The sequence below is a fragment of the Callospermophilus lateralis genome, chromosome 2 (genome assembly GCF_048772815.1).
Source record: "Callospermophilus lateralis isolate mCalLat2 chromosome 2, mCalLat2.hap1, whole genome shotgun sequence".
Lineage (NCBI taxonomy): Eukaryota > Metazoa > Chordata > Mammalia > Rodentia > Sciuridae > Callospermophilus > Callospermophilus lateralis.
Window position 1 is genome coordinate 146,184,893 of NC_135306.1, and position 23,893 is coordinate 146,208,785.

Genomic DNA, 23,893 nt, shown 5'->3' on the forward strand with positions numbered 1-23,893 from the left:
ACTGCTGTGCGGAGGAGGAGGAGTCCCAGGAGGATACAATTTAAGGAGCCTTACAGGGCATGTGGTGTGTGGGCCCTAAGGGTGGAAACAGCCACAAATACATTCATCCCAGAAAAGAAGGAACACTTGACACGTGTGCTATGGGAACCTAGGGAAAAAAGCACAGTTCTTCTCAGGGCTTTATGGATGGCCCAGCTGGCCCTTGAGGGTAGCTTGGATATTGACAGAATAAGCAAGGAGGCTTAGGCCCAGCAACTAGCAGAGACCTGGCAGCCAGGCAGGGAGGGTGGTCCAGGACGGTGTGCATTCCCAAAGAGCCACTGCAACGGGGAGTATCGGGGACAGGTGGTGTGCTCAGTGCAGTTTCATTGTGCCTGCGTCTGACTTGAGTTCAGCCATCTGCTTAGCAAAAATGTGAGAAGGAGGGCACACAAAGCAGTGCAGGTGGTGCCATGCCGTGGGTGAGGGAGTCAGGCGAGTGTGGACTGGAGTGGGGATGTGCTGCTTACGAGCCCCTCGCTGCCCTGACTGAAGCCAGTGACCTCACCCGGACTCAGTTTAGCTTTTGTACTGGGGGGACTTCATCCTGGCTGATGCGGCAGCTCCAGGCACATGCCAGCTCATCGTTTCTATTCCTGCCCCAGGTACGGATCATGTAGGCAAAGCAACAGTCAGAAGTCTGCTAGAGGGAACTTCGAGGCACCTTGAGCAGGACCACCCCATGACACCCATCCCGAACAGGGTCCCTGCAAGCTTGGAGGCCAGCAACAGCTGCCACATCATCACCTCTCTGACCTCACCTCACACTCCACCCAAAGCCTTTTGCCCTTTTAGGAAGGACCAAGTCTCACAATCCTATTCTGCTTTGGGGCCAGAGCTGCCTGTGCAGGGTGGCCATGGTAACCCCTGGCCCATACCTCAGTGCCCAGCCCAGCTCTGTAGCCCAGGATATAGCCATCCAGTTCTGTAAACCCCGGTGTGGCCTAAGTTATAGCATTTGTGTAATTGCCTATTTATTCACCCTAATTCTAGCTTCCTTTTGCAAATTATTACAGAAACAGTCTGCTGTGAATAGGGGCTTGGCCAAGATCAGCTGTGGCCAGAGCACCAGCCCATCCCTTTCCTGAATTGCAGTCTCTTCACACTGACCATCTGTGTCTGCCTGTGTCCCGGGGGCTCAGGACTGATGCAGGCGGTTGGCAGGGAAACGAGGCCCCGTGATCATTTCCCAGAACAAAACAACCTTGATAACAGGCCCATCAAAAGGAGGGGCTGAGGCTGGTTTCCAGGTCCTGCAGGGTCCTGGCTCTGGTAGCTCCATCTGCCCAGACAGCCCAGTGCCCTCAGTCTCCTTTAGAACATTTGGGACAATGTGGCATAAGCAAAGCTGTAGAAGCACTCTGATGACACAGTTGCCCAGTCTGGGATACAAGGACCAAAGGAGCTCCTGAGGAGAAAATGTGATCCATGGAAGCCAGAGGATCACTGTGTACCCATAGCAGCCAACCCCCCAAAAGGCTTTGAGGTAGCAATGCCTGGCTCTGATGCTCACGAGCAGTGTATCTCAGCCTAATGCATCCGGCCCTGCTACTCCCCCAATATACAGGGCGTTTCAAAACCTTTGTCAACATATTCCAGTTAAGTGTTCTAGCCCATTGTCTTCCTTATGCCAGGTCCCTCCCCCAAAGCCTAGACTTCCTTTTATTGGGAGTTGGGTAAAAGCCCAGTTAAGCCACATTTGAAATCCTTTAGGGAGCAGGCCAGCTGAAGAACAAAGGGTACTTTCTCACCAACCCCAGTTAGTTCACTTTATAAATCTTGTACTGAATTTGCATAATAAACACCCTTTGGTAACTTACAGGTCACCTCGCTCCTTCACATCCATAGTTTCCTTTACAGAGCCATAGAATACATGGCACCATTTTATACTTCTGTCTGGCTGCCCTTTACTACCTTCATAGGAAACATCTGCTCAGCCTTCAGCATTGCATAAGCTCTGTCTTCTTGGCTTCAGGAAGCAGAATCAGTCCAAACCCCCTTTATGCTGCCCTGTACCTGAGGAAGACTTTTGACATCAGATTTCAGTTGTTCACAGGCAGAATCAGCTCTTTGGGGGAAAGCACTAATTTGTAGCATTGGCCAATTTCTGTGGTGTGAGTATGCTCATCGGTGTGGGTTTCAGACCACGAATGTGATGTCACTGATAAGCGGGGAAGAGAGGCACACAGTGGGCTTTGGAGAAACCAGAGTGCCACAGTCCAGCACACCTCCAGTTCGGTCAGTGAACTGCATGCTTGAAAGAGGAGGAGCTCCGCCTTGTTCTTCATACCCCAAGTGCCCAGCACACAGAAGGGGCTGAAAACAGGTTTGAGGGACTCCTGCCACCTGACAAGTAAAGTATTTCTAGTCCCATGATGTTCTCTTTCACTCAAGAAACAAATTAAAGTTCTTAGCTTTTATGGTAGGTGTCAGGTTAAAGAGAGCACAGATTCTGGAGTCAGGCTGCTTGGGATCAGATTCCAACTTTGCCACTCAAAGGCTTTGCAAACTTGGGCAAGTTTCTTGACCTCTCAGTTTCTTTGTCTGTAAGAGATAACACTACCCACCTCAAAGTGTTGTTGTAAGGCTTCCATAAGGTAACCCTCTACAGTTTTTGAACAGTACCTGGAGTACAGGAAGTACCAAGTGTTGGAAATCGTTATCACTATCGCGATGATGATGTTCTGTCTCTGTTCTTCATTGCTATTCTACTTGGTCTCTTGCATAGTACAAGAGGATTTCTACTTCTTGACCTTTACTCAAGTCACTCCCACCACTTACCATCACACACCTTCAGTGACTCCCACCCTGTCCATCCACAGTGGACCCTGTCCTCACACTCACCCTCCCCTCAAACTGAGCCCTTCTTCTTCCAGTCTCCCAGTGCCTTCTGGCTCACATCATGTTAGGTCTCAGAAGCAGATTTCATTAGACATTCTGTAGACTGAACATTTATGTTCTCTTAAAATCCATATGTTGAAACCTAAACCCTTCTGTGATGGTATTTGAAAGTGGTCACTTTGGAAGGTGATTAGATTGAGGGAACTCATGTGAGTAGGATTAGAGTCCTCACAGGAGAGACCCCAAGAAGTGATACAGTGAAAAGATGGCTGCAAATGAGCCAGGAAATAAGCTTCTGTGGCTTGGAGGATGAATGTTCCCCAAAGACCCATATTAAAGGCCTGTCGCCCAGGGCTGGGTGCCATTGTGAGTGGGGAGGCCTTTAAGAGCAGGGCCTAATAAGAGGCCCTGAGGTCATTGGTGGCGTGTCCTTAAAGGGAATTATGAGACCACCGCCTCTCCCTCCCTTTTTCTCTGCTTCTTGGCTTGAGATGTGAGCCCTTGCTGTGACACGCACTCCCACCAAGATGTGCCACTTTCAAAAGAGACCCAGATCAGTGAGACCACCCAATCTTGGACTTGAACCTCCAGAACCAGAACAAAAATAAAACACTTTTTACTTCAAAGTAGCCTGCATCAGGTATTTCATTAAAGTGATGGGAAACTGTATAATACACAATTTCTCACCAAACACTAAATCTGTCTGGGCCTTCATCTTGGACTTCCCAGCCTCCAGAACTGTCAGAAATAAGTTTCTATCCTTTAGAGGAAAGGGGTGGTAGCTCAGAGGTAGAGCACTTACCTACTTTTTATACACAAGGCCCTGAGTTTAATCACCAGCACCATATCTTCCTCTTCATCATCATCATCATCATCATCATCTATAAGGTACTATTTTTTTAAGAGAGAGTGAGAGAGGAGAGAGAGAGAGAGAGAGAGAGAGAGAGAGAGAGAGAGAGAGAAAATTTTTTAATATTTATTTTTTAGTTATCGGCGGACACAACATCTTTGTTTGTACGTGGTGCTGAGAATCGAACCCGGGCCACACGCATGCCAGGCGAGCGCTCTACCACTTGAGCCACATCCCCAGCCCCTATAAGGTACTATTTATTATAGCAGCCTGCACAAACTAAGACATTTACAAACTCTGTTAAGCACCTGCCAATGCCAGGCCCAGGGTTATGCTCTGGGAAATCCCGGATGAATCTTGCATATTCCTCCTTTGGGGAAGATGGTAGAAAAGAGAAGCAGAGGAACTGGGAATGTAGTTCAGTGGTACAATGCTTGTCTAACATGCACAAGGCTCTGGGTTCTATCTCCAGTACTGCAAAATTAGAGAGCGGGAGGGCAGGAAAACAAATTCCAATATGGTGACCAATGCTTTAGTGGCTCCAGGCAGAGTCCTTTTCCCCATTTAATCCTCTCAATAGGGCTATGATAGAAGCCACTTAGAAAGTACTTTACTTCATAGATGAGAAAACCAAAGTTCAGGATGTAAAATGACTTAATGTTAGGGTATGTAAACAAGTCAAGATGGCGCCTGGCACAATGCCAGAGGGAGTGGTTTGTGAAGTAACGCCAGCAAGACATTAAGTGTGGAGATTCCTTATTGGTTGACTGCTGTATCTAGTTTATGTTAATTAAGATAAGCTGTGTGGAATGTATATATACCCCTCTGGTCCTACAATAAACAGCTCCCATTCCTGCTGTATCAATGTACACAAGTTGCTTGTCACCCCCTAGTTATTTTGCCCAGCCAGCTGGGCTACGGCAACTTACCTATTGTTATACTGCATATAAGTATAGTGCCTTGAATACAGTATGCCCTTAGCTAATATTAAATTGAAGTAAGTATCATTTAACTTAGAGTAAGCCTCCACACTAAGGCAAGAACCCCGTCTGAATTTTCCTTCAGGATTATTTCTACTCAACAACAGGCCAAGGATAAAACCAGCCTTCTGAATGTTAAGACTCCAATCTAGGAGTTTCTATTGGGTGTGAGAGAGACTTTGCCTTTTGGTTTTATTTCCCCCATTGGGTTTCTCCTGCTGAAGTTAAGTTCTCCTCTCACGAGAACATCACATAATCCCTTACCCCTCCCTTTCCTCTCCGAAGGGTGCCAAGCAGAAGGGTGCCAAATTCAAAAGTTATCTTGACCAATCCTCCAGGATCACAGTGTCAACTCACTCGTTCCTCAGTCACCCTGCCAATCAGCACCCACCAAGTCACCAAGCAACCCTTCTTAAGCTGAAGCTTGCAAGCTCACACTCTCTGCTCTCTGCTCTCTTCCTCTCCTTTTTGTGCTCTCTTCTCCTTTTTTTCCCCTTTGGGCAGCCTCCCTCCAACAGAATCTCTTGGTTGAATCAATGTCTCGGGTGAGTCACTCGCCTTTCAGTTTCCACTGATGTTTCAGGTGACCTTGAGCAAGTCCCTTCACCATTCTAGGCCTAAAAGCTTTCTTGGGAAAATGTAGCATGGTAGAGTTCAGTTCTACCAGCTGGAAGTCTCTTTTAGCCAGAGCTGGACAGACAGATGGTCTTCTTATCCATGCAGACATACCTACAGAGACCAGAAGATCCTCAATGAGGCTGCTACAGGGGCTCCAGACCTGGGGCTGGCCCCCTCATATCTTCTGTCACCTTTTACTCTTGTGGCAAGAATCTGACATAAAAATGAAGCTCAGTGACAGAGCAATTCTGTGATTTCTGTATTTTCCAGTGTGAAATGCTGGACTGTGTTAAGTTCTACTGGGGATAGATCAGGAAAAAAACGGAGTCACTCTAATGGCAGGTCACACTACTGGCACTCCCATGAGTGTAGTGGGAAAGTTCCATGAGGGGGCATCTTACTCCACTGAAACAAGTTGCTCTCCCTCCTTAGAAGAGAAACCAGGGTAGACAAGCTAAGCCTCCCCCTCCTTCCTGAGCAGAATTTCTCCCTCATATGGCTGCTAAGAGAGTAGAATTATCATACAAGCCAAGCAAGGTGGTGCATGCCTGTAATCCCATCGATTTGAGAGGCAGAGGTAGAAGAATCATAAGTTCAAGGCCAGTCTGGGCAATTTAGCGAGAGTATCTCAAAAAATAAAAAGAGCTGGGGATTAGCTCAGTGGTAAAGTACCCCAGGTTTCAATCCCTAGTATACCAAAAAAAAAAAAAAAGAGGGGAGACTACTACCATAATGTGGCAGTCACTGGCTATTTTTTTTGGGGGGGGGGGCATGGAATCTGAGATTGTTGTGGTAGGAAAAAAAAAAAAAAAAACCTTGTGACTCACCATCAAATGTAGAGAAGAAAAAGACCTGAATAGCCAGGTATGGTGGTACACACTTGTAATCCCAGCAACTAGGGAGGCTGAGGCAGGAGGACCGCAAGTTCAGGGCCAGCCTTAACAACTTAGTAAGACTCTGTTTCAAAACAAAAAATAAGAAGATGTAGCTTGGTGGTAGAGTTCAATCCCCAATACTGGAAAAGAAAAAAGAAAAGATAAGAAAGAAAAATGGCTTTGAGTCTAGCAAAACAGATCCAGACCCTGGCTCTGCCATACAACCTTAGCAAGCAGCACCATCTCTCTCTATCTCAACGACTTTATGCATGAAGTGGGGATAAAATACCTGTATTACCTACTTGTATTACCATGCAGTGATGATGGGGTTAGGAAGAGAAAACACATGCAGAGTGCCTAACTGCCTCCTTTCTGCTCTCTCCTCTCCACCCTGTTCAGGAACCTCTCTATCCCCAGTACTTAGCACTGCCCTCAGCTGAAGATAGAGAGGTCCACAGCTCAGTTAAGTGACTAAACTCCACAGCTTTACCCAGGAGGAAACAGCCTCAGAGAGGTAGAGGGACTTGCCCAGTCTACAGCCAGGGAAGGAGGAACCAAAGCCAGGCAGGCCTAGGATCCCTGACTCCCAGCCCTCTCTCCCACACACTACCTTGTGGGCATACAGTCATTTTACATGTTGGAGTCTTTCTTCTTTCAACACCTTGGCTGGTGAGTAGCAGCTTTAGAACAACAGTCCCAAACCATGGAATCATTTTTCAAGTTCTATCAAAAAGTCAAGTGGGACCTAAGCAGCTTTTTTAATTTGTTTCCCAGCCATGGGTTTGGCTAGTTCTGCCTATGATGAGCCTCAGTTAGGATGAAGCTTCACTACTCTGCATTAATCTGATATTCAGCAGCAGCCAGAATCTGACGCCCCAGACAAATGGCTCTTCCTGATCCCCCTTCAGTAGATCTTTGCTGCCAAAAGCCAAGAAACAAGATCTTTCATGAATTCCAAGACACATTTTTTTTCAGATTCCAGAATCTCTGAAATTGGGATGAGACTTAACAATGAATAGTTCTTTTTTTTTTTTTTTTTTCCAATTGGGAATGAATCCAGGGGTGCTTTACCACATAGCTACGTTCCCATTCCTTTTTTATTTTTTGAAAGAGTTTCACTGACAACTGAGGCTGTCCTTGAACTTATGATCCTCCTGTCTCAGCCTCCTGAGTCACTGGGATTACAGATGTGTGCCACCTGGCTGGGCAGTAACATCTCATAATTGCCTGGCTTTATTCTTATGTGGTGGAACATAAAATAAGATTATGTCTTCAAATTTTCTTAGATGAAATGAAATCCAGCATTGACCAGCTGGGGCAATTCCACTTCAATTCTGTGCACTGTTTCCCCAGGCTATTTTGACCATGGAGGCTCACTTTCTTCTAAACTTGCTGTCCTTCATTTCACTGATAGGAAAAATAGCAGGGCCACAAAGCTGCCCATCTGCAAGCCAAGAAGAGAGGCCCTCAGGAGAAACCAACCATGCCATCACCTTGATCTCTCAGACTCCAGCCTCCAGAACTGGGAGAAAATTAATTTCTGTTGTTTAAGCCGCTCAATGTGGGGCGCTTGTAATAGCAGCCCTGCAAACTAATACAACGAAGAGGCAGAGACACAGCAGTATAATATCTAGGAAGAGGCTGATGGAGGATTTTGTACCCAAGGTCCTGAGACAGAGAGGAGTCATTAAGCTGCATGACAGAGCAAGAGAAGACAAGCCTGGAGCTTATTTACTTTTTTAATCCTCAAGAACTTGGTGAAGGCCTGGGGTTTTGGCTCAGTGGTGGAGTGCTTGCATAGCATGTGTGAGACCATGGGTTGGATTCTAAGCACTTCATTAAAATAAAGGTCCATGGACAACTGAAAAAAAAAAAAAAAAAAAAACTTGGTGAAATTTGTCAGTTTTCTGCTTTGCTTTAAAGAAAATCCAGGTAAATTGAAAGCACTTCCTCTCTCAAGCCTCCACCATTTTAAGAAAGGGAGAGAAAGATTCATTTAGTGAATTCTGTCCCAGTTGACTTGGTGCCCTGCTGGCCAGAGCCCCAGATTGGGTTTTGAGTGTGTTGTTCTGCTGTTTTTGAGGCCTGGGTCAGCAAAATACATCCCAGGATTGTTTGTCTGTTTTTTCCTGTTGCCTCATGACTTCCAAACAAGATTGCCAAAATTCATTCTCCCATCAGCACTTTCAAAGAAGTCCTCTTTGGGATGAAAAGTAAAACAGAATTAAGAAAGGCTCAAAGATGCATGAAAGCTTTCCCAAACATTCCATGCCCAGACCGAGTGGTGTGACTAACAGCAGGATTGGGAGTGAGGAGTCCTTGGGTCCAGATTTGGCTCTTTCTTTCACTCACTGTGTGATGTGAACAGGTCCTCTGCCTCTCTGGATTTGTTTCCTTGCACATGAAGTAGTGGGATCAATTACTCATTACAAACACAAAGGACCTTCCACATGCAGGCCTAGTACTGAGGGCTGGGGATACCATAGTAGGAGCTCAGTGTCAGATCCGTTTAAGAACAACTCCTAGGACTGGGGCTGGGGCTCAGTGACAGAGAGCTTGCCTAGCTCATGTGAGGCACTCAGTTGGATCCTCAGCACCATATAAAAATTAAAAAATAAAATAAAGATATGCTGTTCATCTAAACTACCAAAAAAAAAAAACTAAAAAAAAAAAAAAACTAAAAACAGCAACAAAAGAATAGCTCCTGGTCCAGAGTTGCAAGCAACTAGTAAAGAAAACAAAACAGAGAGAGAGCAACCTCGCTTCCCCAGCTGGAGAGACAGGTAAGACAAGGGAGGCAAACTCTAAACTGGCTTTATAGGACAAATGGAGTTACCTAGAACCCAAAATTGGGGAAGAACACTTCAAGACAGTGAAGGCTGAGCCAACTCTGCAACTGGAGAGGAGTGGCTAAGAGTGGCTAAGGGACTGGGCAGATTGCCTGGCTTCTAGTCCTGTCTCTACCACTTGCTGTCTATGTGACATTCAGCAAGTTATTTCACCTCTCTAAGCCTAATCTCTCATCAGACAAACAGGGATAATAAATATACTTACCTGATAAGATTCTGAGAGTAGTAGATGAATAAATGCATGTAAAATGTGTAGCTGTTAAACATTCAATGAATGGTAATTATCAATATGACCATTATCTTACATAATTAGTCTAGGCTCAAGACTAGCTAGAGACTATAATGAGAAAATAAGCTTAAAAACAAAAGTATTCTGCAGCTCAGTGGTAGAGGATGTGCTTAGCATACAAGCAATACCAGAATCAATCCCCAGCATGCGCAAGCATACCTGCACATACACATATATATGTGTGTGTATATATACATATGTGTATATATATAATAAAGTATATATACATGTGTATGTGTATATATGTATACATACACATATGCACACTGGAATAGACTATAAAGAGTTTTGTATGTTTGTTGGTTCAATTCTAAATTGCACTAGGGAGTCAATGCTAAATTGGAGGCACACCCTGCCTCTAAGTAAGTGCCCTGGAATAAGGATGCAGGCCTGTTGAGGGAGGAAAGGCAGCAAAGTGAAATGTAGTAAAACCAATCCATGCAGTGAGTGCCCTTCATCATCATGCAGCAATTGCATAACAGAAAAAGGGACTGCCCTGATAGAGCCTGCATTCAAAAGTAGGCAGATAACCCCTCACATGGCACAGCTGTGACCAGACTCACAGTCAACACAACTTTCCATAGGCAGGGGTGGCCAAATTGAAAGAAATATCAAGAACAATATGAGCTAGATTATCTTCACAAAGCTAGATTATCTTCCCATAGGGGGCTCCTTTTCCACTGGGAGCACCCTATGGGAAGGCTCCCTGCCTACCCCATGCTATATGTTTCAGAGGCCATTTCCCACCCTCACTCAAAAGCTCTGCACAGTCCATGAAGATTGCTTAGAACCCCAACCCCAGAAAGAGACCCAGAGAGATAGTTGGTTTTCACTTTTCTGTATCAGGTATATCTCTCACATTGATGTTCTCTCTCCTATTCTTCTCTCACAATTGTCACAGCAAATCATCACCCCCTTAAAAGAGAAACTTGCCCTCCCACAGGTCATGATCTTACCCTCTGGTTTCAGAAATCTAGTCCCTGAAGATAATTGATGATCCTCTGTTCTGATCTACTTTCCCTTCTTCTTTCAGTAATAGAAACTCACAAATGTTAACTAGACACTAGGCCACCCAAAAGAGGCCCTTTTCCACTAGTTCTAACCTTTTTACTGAAGAAGTGGTAACTTCTGGGACATGTCCCTAAAGTGAGAGAGTGTGCCTCTCTTTATCCCTTCTGCCTTTCTACTTGCTGGAATGACAGATATGTGGTAGGGAGAGACATCAGGGAACATGATGTGAAGGTTACTTGCTGATGATGTGGAGCTACAATAAAGGAGGATCTGACATCATGGAGTGCTATGCCATGGGATATGGAGATATATATATATATATATAGATATAGATATAGATATAGATATAGATATAGATATAGATATATATATAGATATATAGATATATATATAGATATATATATATATATATTTTTTTTTTTTTTGACCAAGGATTGATTCCAGGGACACTTTACCACTGAGTTCATCTCCAGTCCTTTTTGTTTATTTCGAGACAGGGTCTTGCTAAATTGCTAAGGCTGACCTCAACCTTAGAATCCTCCTGCCTCAACCTCCCAAGTTTCTGGGATTATAGATGGGCACCACAACACCCAGCTCTACACTTTCTTCTTTGAGAGATGATCAATGTTGTCTTAATCAGTTTGGGCTGCTATATCAAAAATACCATAGACAGGGTGGCTTTAGCAGTATACATTCATTTCTCACAGTTCTGGAAGCTGGAAGTCTGATGAAGGTGCTGACAGAGCCAGGATTTGGAGAGCACCTCTTTCCAAGTTTTTAGACAGCTGATCCATGAATTCCACCCTGTGGGCTCACTCTCATGACCTAATTACCTCCCTCCTAATTACCTCCAATAACCTTCACTTGGAGATTAGGATTTTAGTATATGAATTTTGGAAAGACATATATATTCAGTCTTTAACATCATTGCAATGAAGTTCTGGGGATCTGTTATTGGGAGAAGACTGTCATGTTGCAATGGATGATTGGGAGAGGGTGTATTTGGGGAATGGAAAATATACTCCACTGAGCTTAGTGGGAGATTTCCAGAGCTTTCTCCTGGATATCAATAAGTATTATGAGCCAAGGTCAAGATATCAATATATGGCACTTCTTCATACTGTCCTAAAGATCTCAAAGGGGGCTCCTACTGAGGAAAAATATTTTCACCGCACAGAAACTCCTGCCACCAATAGGCCCTACACTCCAATTTAAATCCTAAATGCCTGCCAGGCATGGTGGCACATACCTGTAATTCCACTTGCTAAGGCAAAAGGATCACAAGTTTGAGGCTAGTCTGGGAGACCTAGCAAAACTATCTGAAAATAATTTTTTTTTAAAAGGCTGGGGATGTAGCTCAGAGGTAAAGCGCCACTGGGTTCAATCCCCAGTTCCTCTCCCCAACAATAAATCCTAAATGCCAATGTTATTGTAAATACCATTCAAGCTAAGACTCTAGGACTACTGGGCAGGTTCTACAGTGGGACCATAGCCTACCCCCATTTTTTTTCCACAGTGGTCTACTGCTGAGGCCCCACCAATGTTTGCTGATCAGGCCCGGGAAGGTATTAGAATGTTTGCACATAAGTTTCATTCATTGTAATGTGCCAAATCATCCCAATTATTCAAGATCTAGCTCAAAACAGTCCTTCCTTCAGGTCCCTTAACTCTTATTTCCTTTTTGAACCTCTTTTATTATTAATACTGATACTAATAACAATTCATCAGACCATTACAAAGATCTAGGCATCGTGCTAAGTTATTTCCAAATATAATCATTCAACCAATTCTCACAGTGACCATCTGAGATAGGTGTTATTGTTACTAGAATCCTAGGCCAGAAACCCATCTCTGGGGTCCCAAGAAGTCACTCACCCCAAAAAACAAAGGGAAAAGTAATAGTGAAAAGAAGGAAAGATTCTTTGACCAGTATAGGTATATCAGAAAGACAAAAGAGATCAAGTGTTACCGGCCCTATCTTTAAGGTTACCAACATAAGTTCCCAGAACATATAGACAAAAGGGACTAGAAGTATGCATTATTAAGTAGTCTTGGTCACATGGGGGGCTGGTTGACATTATCTCTGGACTGGTCAGGCAGGGCCTGATCTGAAGCCATAAGAAAGTGGCTGTTGCCTGGAATGCTGTTTCTTTCTGTTTGTTTGGTTTGGTTTTTGTCTTTTGTGTGTGTGTGTGTGTATGTGTGTGTGTGTGGTTCTGGGGATTGAACCCAGATCCTGGAGTATGCTAGGCAAGCATGCTAGCCACTGAGCTAGATCCCCAGCCCTGGGGTATAGTCTGGATTCATCATAATGCCTAGAATCCAAGGTGACTGATTCAGATCAAAGAAGACAAATGCAAAATGGGTGCAGAAATGCCAAGCTTTTTATATTTGTAGACCCAAATAAAAGTCAGTGTTTTTAGCAAAAACAGTCTGTAAGTTACATTATTATCATCTGCATTCTATAGATGAAGAAACAGACTAAGAGAAGTGAAGCACTGTGCCCAAGGTCATGACCTTGCCAGGATTTGAGCCCAGATGTACCACTAACTCTTGCCCTGCATTGTCCCACTGGAAGTGAGCACTTGCTTCTTGGAACTCCCTTGGCTATTTACCTGGACTCTTGTAAAGTGAAATAATTTTCCCAGATCTACTCTAGCTCTAAGGGTGCTGGAATCATCACAGGGAGTAGCAAAGAGACCACAGGGCCTCCTCAGTGGCTCTTTAGGATGTATCACTAAGGCCTCTGATGTTGTTTTTTTTCCTAAAAAAAAAAAGTTCTCCCCACAAGTCAGCCCTTTTTGTAGGGTACATCTTTAGAATTCCTCTCTCAGCTTCTGAATATTGATTGTTTGAAGGGGCAAGTCAGCAATTTGTGGTTTCCCGACAATGGCTCTGTGTTCTATTATAGAATTTGGCTTGTTTGCATTTCCATCATCATGCAGGGCACCAGCCTTCGTCTGGCTTACCCTTTTACCTGTGACTTGAAGCTATTCTGGTTAAGTGCTCTGGTCAGGGCACCTGATTCAAGCCCTCACAGCAGGGACCACAAGACAAGCAGAAGGCTCAGCTCTGCTATTAGAAAGATAAAACCCAAACAAAATTATAGCTCTTGTCCAGAGTAAGGATCATTATGATGCCCAATTTTTAGAGTGTGCATTAAAGGAAAGCAAATAGGTTTAAAACCCCAGTGGTAGAGAATGTGAGGAAACAAGCACTTATATGCTATTGGTAGGAAATAAACTAATGCAATCTCTTTGAAAGACAAATTGGTACTATTTATTGACTTTTTCAAATGTGCAAGCCCTAATGCAGCACTTTCCAGTTCTAGAAATTTATCTTACTGATATTCTTACACACTGTACAAAGACATATTGTATGAAGATGTTTCCTATGTTATTTATAATAGCAAAAAAAGTTAGTAACCTAAATGATCATCAGCTGGGGACTTACCAAGAAAATTACTGTTTAGCCATACAATAGAATGATGCAGTCATTTTTAAAAAGAAATAGATTCACATGTACTGAAATGAATCATTCTCCAAGATATACATTTAAAAATAAACAAACAAGGAGCTGGGAATACTGCTCAGTTGTGGAGTATTTGCCTGGCATGAACAAAGCACAGGGTTCAATTCCCCACTATGAAAGAAAGAAAGCAATACAAGGGGTTAAAGCCCGAGTGTAATAAAAGCTGTGTGTGTGTGTGTGTGTGTGTGTGTATGTGTGTGTGAGTGTGGGTGTGGGTGTGGGTGTGTATGTGTATGATGGTTTGGATATGAGGTGTCCCCAAAAGTTCTTCTGTTAATTCAGGAATATTTAGATGTAAAATGATAAGATTATTAGAGCTGTACCTAATCAGTCCATCCCTAATTTGAATGACTAACTGAGTAGTAAAATGGGTAGTAAACTGTGGGAACATGGGGCATGGCTGGAGGAGATGGATTGTTGGGTGTGCCCTTCAGATTTGCTTGCCCCCCGGCTCCTCTTTCACTCTTGGCCACCATCAGCAAAGCAGTGCTCCTCTGCCATGCCCTTCTGCCATTGCTCAGGCCCAGAGCAATGGAATCAGCCAATCGTGGTCTGAAACCTCCAAAACCATAACCCCAAACAAACTTTTCCTCTTCTAAATGGTTCATATCCATGAAAAGCTGACTAAAAGAAATTGGTACTTAAAATGGGGTCATTGCTATGACTAACCTTACCAGGTGGTTCAGAAACCTTTGGAACTTGTTTTCAAGAGGAGTTCAGAAAAGTCTGGAAATGCATACTAGAGAAGTCTTGGAATATTGTAATCAGAGATTAATAGGGGATTCTAGTGGGAGCTCAGAAGACCAGAATGCCAAGAAGAATGTGGACAGTAAAGATTGTGTTCATAAGGTTTCAGAGGGGAACAAGGATTCTATTGTGAATTGGACTAAAGGCCATTCAAGTTATATTCTGGCAAAGAATTTGCCTACATTTTTCCCATGTTCTGAGACTGCTGAGGCAGTGAGACTATGTGAGTAAATTTAATGAATTTAAAGGTGATGGATTAATTAACTTGGCAGAGGAAATTTCAAAGCAGCACAACATTCAGGGGTGACATGGATATTGCTATGGGCTTTTAGCCAGTTTTACTGTGAGAATCCAGAGTAGAAGAATTTTTAAAACTTGCAATTTGGCTAGAAATGTGAAATTGGAGCCAAGGAAGTTGTGGTTGTAGAAGAGATTACAGCCACTAATGAGATACTAAATACTCTGCACAGAGTTCAGATAAAAGATGTCTGGAGGGCATCTCAGGAATTAAAAAGACCACGCCCACTGCAAACTCAAGGATATAAAATAAAAATTCCTATGAGACCACAGGGCACACTGTTCACATAGCAGAACCTAGGAAGTTGTTTCACTGTGCTCAGCTCCCCAACATTAATAGGCCACTGTACACATTGTCCCAGGGGGCCCAGCTACTACTTGAACTGATGGCAGAACTTGGTATTGTCTGTGTGGTGCTAGGAACGCAGGATGCTGAAGTTAGAGGTCATGGAGTCTTCTACCAAGATGTCAAAGGAAGGCCTGGGAGGCCAGGCAAAGTATAACATGGTCAAAATCCTAGCAGGCAGCCCCAAGAGGGTGAAAATCAAGGGTTGTTATTAGAAATACATGAACAAATGCTAGGGGTCCGAAATTATCTACTTCGGTGACCTCTAAGGTCTGAGATCACTTGTCCCTTTCCCCACTCTTTCTCCTACCCCATAAAAATTCCTATGAGAAGAGACTACCGGGCCACACTCTTCACATAGCAGAACCTAGGAAGTTGTTTCACTGTGCTCCAGTTGTACCCAGACACTTGCCATTCCTTGAACACACCCCAAGCTCTTCTTCCTCAATGCCTTTTTCCGGTTATTCTCTCTGCCTAAAATGATATTCCATCCCATCTTCCATCCTAAAAACATTACCTTTCCTTTAAAAGCATCGCAAATAACCTCCAGAGAACCTTAGTGGATACTTGCAACTGAATTATTCTCTCCTTCCTCTTTGTTTTTATAAAGATATTTTTGTTTCAAAAGGGAAGATTTAGCACATTTCTTCTGATATTATGATTATTTAAGCACTCAACAGTTTCTCCTTACCTGTAAATTCCTTAAGAGTAAAGGTAATAAATCAATTGTTTTAGTCAGCTTTTTTGACACTATGACTAAAAGATCTGACAAGAACAATTTGAGAAGGAAACGCTTGTTCTTCTTATTATTATTTTGGTATTGAGGACTAAACCTACAGGCACTTTACTACTAAGCTACACCCACAGTCCTTTTTATTTTTTATTTTCAGACAGGGTCTCGGTAAGTTTCTTAGGGCCTTGCTAAATTGCTGAGCTTAGCTTCTGACCTGAAATCCTCCTGCCTTGACCTCCCAGGTCACAGGGATTATAGGCATGTGCCACTATACCTGGCAGGAAAAGGTTATTTTGAGGCTCATGATTTCAGAGGTCTATAGGTTGCTTTGGGCCCAAAGTAAGGCAGAACATCATGGCAGAAGGATATGGATGAGGAAAGCAACTCAGGACATGTCAATCAGGAAGCAGAGAGAGAGAGCTCGGCTCACCAAGGACGAAATATGTACCCCAAAGACAAGCCCCCAATAACTGACCCCATCCAGACACACCCTTCCTGCCTACAGTTACCACTCAGTCAATCCATTCAAGCAGATTAATGCATTGACCAGGTTAAGGCTCTCATAATCCAACCATTTTACCTGTAAACTTTCTTGCAATGTCTAACACATGAGCATTTGGGGAAACCACAGATCCAGACCATCACATCAATAATCTTTGTAATCCATGCACTGCCTTTAACAGTGTCTTGCCTATGTTTTTTAAGCAAATGTCTGTTCTATGTCAGGTTCTGTGCTGGGTTCAGGAGAAAACATGATTTAAAAACTCCACTGACTAGATTTTCTTCTGTCTTCAAGGAAAGGGCCAAATAACTTCAAGAGACATTTAGGCAGGTAGAATGGCAGTAAATAGAAACATATACAGAATTTGACCACAGACTCTAGAGTGTTTAATCTTAAGTAGTCTATAATGTCATCTTCCAATGATTGGTACTTGAATATGGAACTCAGGTTTGTAAGATTATCAATTCCTAATGTAGCCACAGGCAAGTAATCATCTCTCTCTAAAACTGCAATTTTCTCCCATGTTCACTGCAATGCAGCATAATTCACAATATCCAAGAAATAGAATCAACTTAATTGTCCATCAGTGAATGGATGGATGAAGAAAATGTGGATACCTTATATACGTACACAAGGAAATATTATTCAACCTTAATAAGAAGGAAATTCTGTCAGTTGTGACAATATATATGAACCTAGAAGATATAATGCTAAGGTAAATAAGTCAGCACATAAACAAAATAAAATAAATAAATACATTAATTGATAATAAAAATAAATAAGTATTTTATTTATTTTTTATTTTCAGACAGGGTCTCTGTAAGTTGCTTAGGGCCTTGCTAAATTGCTGAGCTTAGCTTCTGACCTGTAATCCTCCTGCCTTGACCTCCCAGGTCACTGGGATTCCAGGCATGTGCCACTATGCCTGGCAGGAAAAGGTTATTTTGGGGCTCATGATTTCATGTCAAAAGGTACAAAGTTTCAGTCAGACAGGAGGAATAAGTTTCAGAAATCTATTGAACAGCATGGTGATTACAGGTAATAATATATTGTGTATTTGAAAACAGTTTATTAGATTTTAAATATTCTGACTACAAAAAGATAAGTATTTGAGGTGATAGATATATTAATATCTTAACTTAATCACTCTGTAATGTAATAATGTATCAAAACATGATAAATATACACAATTATTTGTAAATTAAAATTTTTAAAAAATAAAATAAAAAATGGGGGCTGGGTTGTGGCACAGTGGTAGAGAGCTTGCCTAGAATGTGTGAAGCATTGGGTTCAATTCTCATCATGGCATATAAATAGATAAAATAAAGGTCCATTGACAAATAAAAAGAATATTTAAAAACAAATAAATAAATGAAGATGAAAAACTTCCATTTTCCCTAAATTGAGGGCTGGAATATAGCTCAGTGATAAAGCTCTTGCCTAGCTAGTACATGAGGCCCTGAGGTCAATCCCCAGCACTGCAAAAAAATAAAAATAAAACAAAACATATTGTATACTTCAAGTAGGTACATTATAGAGAATGTGAATCATATCTCAATCAAGTTGTTTTCTAAAAAACTGAAAATATTTGGAAAAAAATTTAAAAGTAATAAAAAGAGATGAAAAAAACCCTGATTTCCCCCAATTGATAAAGTGGGAAATATAATCATTAAAATGAATTTTATATGAATAAATATTTATATCTATCTACCTCATTAGATTGCTGAGTGAATAAATGAGTTGATCCACATGAAGTTTTTAACAAGGTGCACAGAATAAGTGCTAGGTAACTTTTTTTTTTTGCTCTGCTGGGAATTGAACCCAGTGCCTTGTGCATACTAAGCAAGCACTCTGTCACTGAGCTCCATTCCTAGCTTGCTATATAAAAAAAATGTGGCATACAATACATATTATTCAACCTTAAAAAGAAGAAAATAAGACTATATTTTCTAGAAAAGTGAGCCTCTAGGTATGACTTGTAAGGAGAAAACTTAACAGAAATATAATAAAGTAAGAATTATATTTTAGATGTGGAAAAGAGAAAAGAGGGAGCAGAAAGTTAAGTAACAGATCAATAATTGGGGAACTATTAAGCTGGTGAGAAATTCTTGGTAGAGTTGGCCAATTAACAATAATGAGTGCTGGGGCGTGGAGCTCAGCAGCAGAATGCTTGTCTAGCATGTGTGAGGCACTGGGTTTAATCCTCAGCACCACATAAAAATAAACAGATAGGGCCTGGGGCTGGGGCTGGGACTCAGCGCTAGTGCACTTGCCTGGCATGTGTGAAGCACTAGGTTTGATTCTCAGCACCACATATAAATAAATGAAATAAAGGTCTATCAACAATTAAAAAAATAGGGCTGGGGATGTGGCTCAAGCGGTAGCGCGCTCACCTGGCATGCGTGCGGCCTGGGTTCGATTCTCAGCACCACATACAAACAGAGATGTTGTGTCCCCCGATAACTAAAAAATAAATATTAAAATTCTCTCTCTCTCTCCCTCTCTCTTTCACTCTCTCTTTAAAAAAAAAAAATTAAAAAAATAAAACTAAAATTTTTTTAAAGACATAAACATAAAATAAAGGCATTGTGTTCATCTACAACTAAAAAAATTTTTTAATAATAATAATAATAATAATAAACAATAACAATCACTAATAGTTATATCTTGCTTATTATGCTCCAGGGAGTTCTAGGTGTTTTCCAATTAATAACTCAATTCACAAAACAATATTGTGAGATACATACTAAAATTTCTTTGCTTTATGAAAGAATTGTAGAGAGGTTAAACCTCTTGCCTAACATCCAGCAACTACTTGGTAAAGCCCACATCAAAAACCTGAGTCTTGGTCCCAAGTCTTTGTTCTTTTTTAAAAATATCTGTTTATTTAGTTTTTTAATATGGTGCCGGGGATCAAACCCAGTGACTCTCATGTGCTAGGCAAGTGGTAGCACTGAGCCACAACCTCAGACCCCAAGTCTTTGTTCTTAATCACTATGCTTTACATGGAAGATAATTTGAAAACTCAGGATTCAAGGAAACCATTCAATCAAATAGGGACCAAGATTTCTCAGAAAGATGTCTCAGCATAGTATTATTTGTTGAACACCTGCTATATAATGAAAGCTGCTTTTGGTGTTTGCACCTATCGGTAAAACTTCACCAAAAAAACCCTATGAGCTAGGAACTGTCATCCCACTTTTAGATGATGAATTTGAATTATGGAAACTAAGGGATAAAAGCACTTCTAGCCCAAGTCCATTTCAAAATGGTCCCATTTGTTCAGAGACCTGCCCTTGGTTAATCCCCAGTTTCTGGGAGTAGAGGTTAGTGGATATGTAATCAGCAGATATCAGAACTCGCACACTGGTTTCCTGACCTAAGAAGTAAGAGTCTTTATTTTAGAAAGGGCCAAGTAAAAGCCCTTAATATTACCCAGCTACTTCACAGCCCCAATCAAGCCAAGATAGTAAATTAGAAGCAATATCATATTCTGGAGGGAATTGTAGAGATTAATACTATCAAAAAAGACAGAATGCAAACCTGTTTATCCCTATTATATCTCTATTCAAATTACCTCTCTAGGGGCTGGGGCTGGGGCTCAGTGGTAGAGTGCTCTCCTGGTATGCGTGAGGCATTGGATTCAATCCTCAGTACCACATAAAAATAAAATAAAGGTATTGTGTCCATCTACAACTAAATATATGTGTATATGTGTATGTGTGTGTATGTGTGTGTATATATATATATAATTTTTTTAATTACCTCTCTGGCCACTGCAAAATGATGGTGGGTGATGAGGGCCACAGCCAAGTCAAGATGGCACCTGGCACTTTGCCAAGAGGAGTGGTTTCAGAAGTAATGCCAGCGAGCCATTAAGATGATGGAGATTCCTTAATGACTGACTGTTGTGTCTAGATTATGTCAATTAAGTTAAGCTGTGTATAATTATTAAGATGATGAGGATTCCTTAATGACTGATTGCTGTAACTGGATGATGCTAAATTGAAACAAGCTGTGTATTCAGTTATGTATATATACCTCTGCTGTCCGACAATAAAGAGGCTCCCGCTGTATCAACCTTCACAAGTTGCTTGTCACCCACTGCCCCCCCCACCGGTTATTTTGCCCAGCCAGACTGCGGCAGGGGGGCTATCATGAACTTAATCAATGGGACCTTAAATGTAGCGACCATATAGAACATGGAATCTTTACTGTGATACATCTTCTGGCACTTGGAATGTGGCTATTGAAATGAGAAATGTGTTCTAGGTCCCCAGCAGTAAAGAAGATCAAAAGTAGCTCATCTTTCTCTGGAAAGGATGAAAATCCACATTCACTGCCCCAAAGCTATGTTAATTCTCTTGTTCTGTCACAGAGTAGGCTTCAGGGACCCCAAGAACATCAACATTGGCCCCCTAGCATGATGAAGTATCATGTGTGAAACACTGGGTTTGATTCTCAGCACCACATATAAATAAATGAAATAAAGGTCTATCAACAACTAAAAAATAAAATTAAATTAAAAAAATAAAAATAAATATATAAACAGGAAAAGGAAGATGCCTCAATAAGGTATAAGGTAAGATGCCCCAATAACAAGTGTTTAGAGAGTGGGAGATAAATCCCATGAAAATTTATGGGCTTGACATGTTGGAGAAGTTTTTTGGGGTCCAATAATCTAGGGTAGGTAGAACATCCCTTTTAAGATAAAGGACAAGCTGGGAGCAGTGGCACACACCTGTAATCCCAGTGGATCAAGGAGCTGAGACAGGAGTTTCGGGAATTCAAAGCCAGCCTCAGCAAAACAAGGTGCTAAGCAACTCAGTGAGACCCTGTCTCTAAATAAAATACAAAAATAGGGCTGGGGATATGGCTCAGTGGTCGAGTGCCCCTGAGTTCAATTCCCGGTACCAAAAAAAAAAAAAGATAAGTTTTTCACTAGCACTCCTATCTCTGAAAAGAACAGTCTTTGATAAAATTTGGAGGATGCATATACTAGACCACCAATGCTGCTCTGGTGGGTTTATCTGATGCTTTGGAAGGCTATCAGTTATGTCAGGGGATAAAAGCAATGGAGAGCTCTACAGTATGTTCATTCTTCAATACAAGCTACTTTGACACTTAGTGATATGGACCAGAATATCTGTGGGGGGGAAGAATGCTAGTAGCATCTCTGGAAAACTCTGAGAGTTGCAGTGCTAGGGTTCTGGAGCAACCATGTCTTCTGTGGAAGAGAATAACTCATTTGACAAACAGACCCTGGACTACCACAGGGTTCTAGTAGAGAGTGATTGCTAGACCATGGATACCAAATATGATAAGTTAAAACTCCCAATATCTGTAAATGTTACCTTATATGGCAAAAAAGGGACTTTGTAGATGTGATTGTTATAGATTTTTTGGCAGTGCTAAACCCAGGGCCTTGTGCATGTGAGGCAAGCAACCAACGGAGCTATATCCCCAGACCCCAATTGTTTTAGATCTTAAAATAGAAAATTTTTCCTGGGTTATTTAGTTCTAAATATAATCACATGTTCTTATGAGAGGGAAGCAGAGGGAGACTTGACACACACAGAATGGGGGAAGGCAAAGTGAATATGGAAGATTGATGCAACTATAAGCCAAGGGATGCTGGCAGTCCCTAGAAGTGAGATGAAATAGAAACAGAATATTCTGTGAGCCTTCAGGGAGAGTGCATCCTGCTAACACCTTGATTTCAATCCAGTGATACTGATTTTGAATTTCCAACCTTCAGAACTATGACAGAGTAAATTTCCATTGTCTTCAGCCACCAAGTTTATGGTAATTTGTTTCAGAAGCCACAGAAAATGAATATATCAAGTTACATCTACAGGAGTCACCCATTATGAATGAGTATTATTAGATCAACCAAGCCATAATAATAATAGCTGCAATCCACTGTGTGATAGAAATGAGACATTTGGGATTGGGTCCAAGCAGGTCCAAAAAACACAATGACAGAAACACTTCCCCACCCCATGTCACCTATTTCTGTTGCACTGACACCTCTTCCTCTACTTTCATCTATGATCTCAGGGAAAGGGGGAATTAGCCAATAAAATCACTGTCAGATTCGCGCCCAACCAGGGACGCCAAAAAAAAAAAAAAAGAATCACTGTCAGAAAAGGCAAACTCAAATCTATTTCAGAGATGGGTTGGTAAAATTTTGGGGTACTAATCAAAAATGGATTATTGTGTTGGGAGTGGTGGTACACACCTGTAATCCTAGCTACTCAGTGGTACACAACTTTAATCTCAGCTACTTGGGAAGCTGAGGCAGGAGGATCTCAAGTTCAAGGCTATACTATGCAACTTAGCAAGATCTTGTCTCAAAGAAAAATTTTTAAAGGACTAATGATGTAGCTTAGTGGCAGAGTGCTCCCCTAGCATTTGCAAGGTCCTGGGTCCAATCCCCAGTACAATAAAAAAGTAAAAAACTGGACATCTGCTTCATGACTCAGAATGTCTCTTAAGGATAGTGGCTAAAGCAAGTTCTTTCAATGGACATACAATCAAAACCCTTGGTTGTTCACTTAGAAGAGAAAAACAGCTTAAGTACAGTCACACATGGTCTTCTGAGCAATGATGAATGGCCTGACAAGCTGGTCAGAGATGGGAAAAAAACAATGTCGGAAGATTGAACCAAGGAAATCTGGACAAGAGGCATCTCTAATATGTGGGTTATTGCCCACAGAAAATATTTATCATTGAAATGGTACCCAACAACAACCAGGAGGAGAGGATAATTCATCCTGTGAATGTTAGTCAGCTTCTCTCCTCGGTGACTCCAGTGATAGCACAATGGGCTCATGAGTTGAATGGCTATGATGTGTTCTATTAGCTATTAGTTGCTGTGATAAAATATCTGAAAAAGCAACTTAGAGGGGGAAAGATTATTTAGGCTCAGGATTTCAGAGGTTGCAGGTATCTGGGTGGCTGCATTGCTTTGAGCCTGAGATAAAGCAGAACCTCATGGTACAGGAAGGCTGCTCACCTCATGGCTGCTGGGAAGCAGACACAGAGAGACAGGGGCCATGGGCAAGATATAGTTCCCCAAGGGCACACCCCTAATGACCCACTTCCTCCAACTAGACCCCACCCCTTATAGTTTCTAGCATTTCTCAATAATGCCATCAAATTTCATTGACTCCCTCAAGGAATTAATCCATTGGTGAGGTTAGAGCCTTCATGATCCATCACGTCTCAGAATCCCCACCTCTCAACATTGTTGGATTGAGGATCAAGCCTTCAACACATGAACCTTTGGAGGACACTCCAGATCCAAACCAAAACAGGTGACAAAGACCTGTTTAGGGAAAAGGAGAATAAAATAGGAAAGCCAAATATAAGGATAAGATATT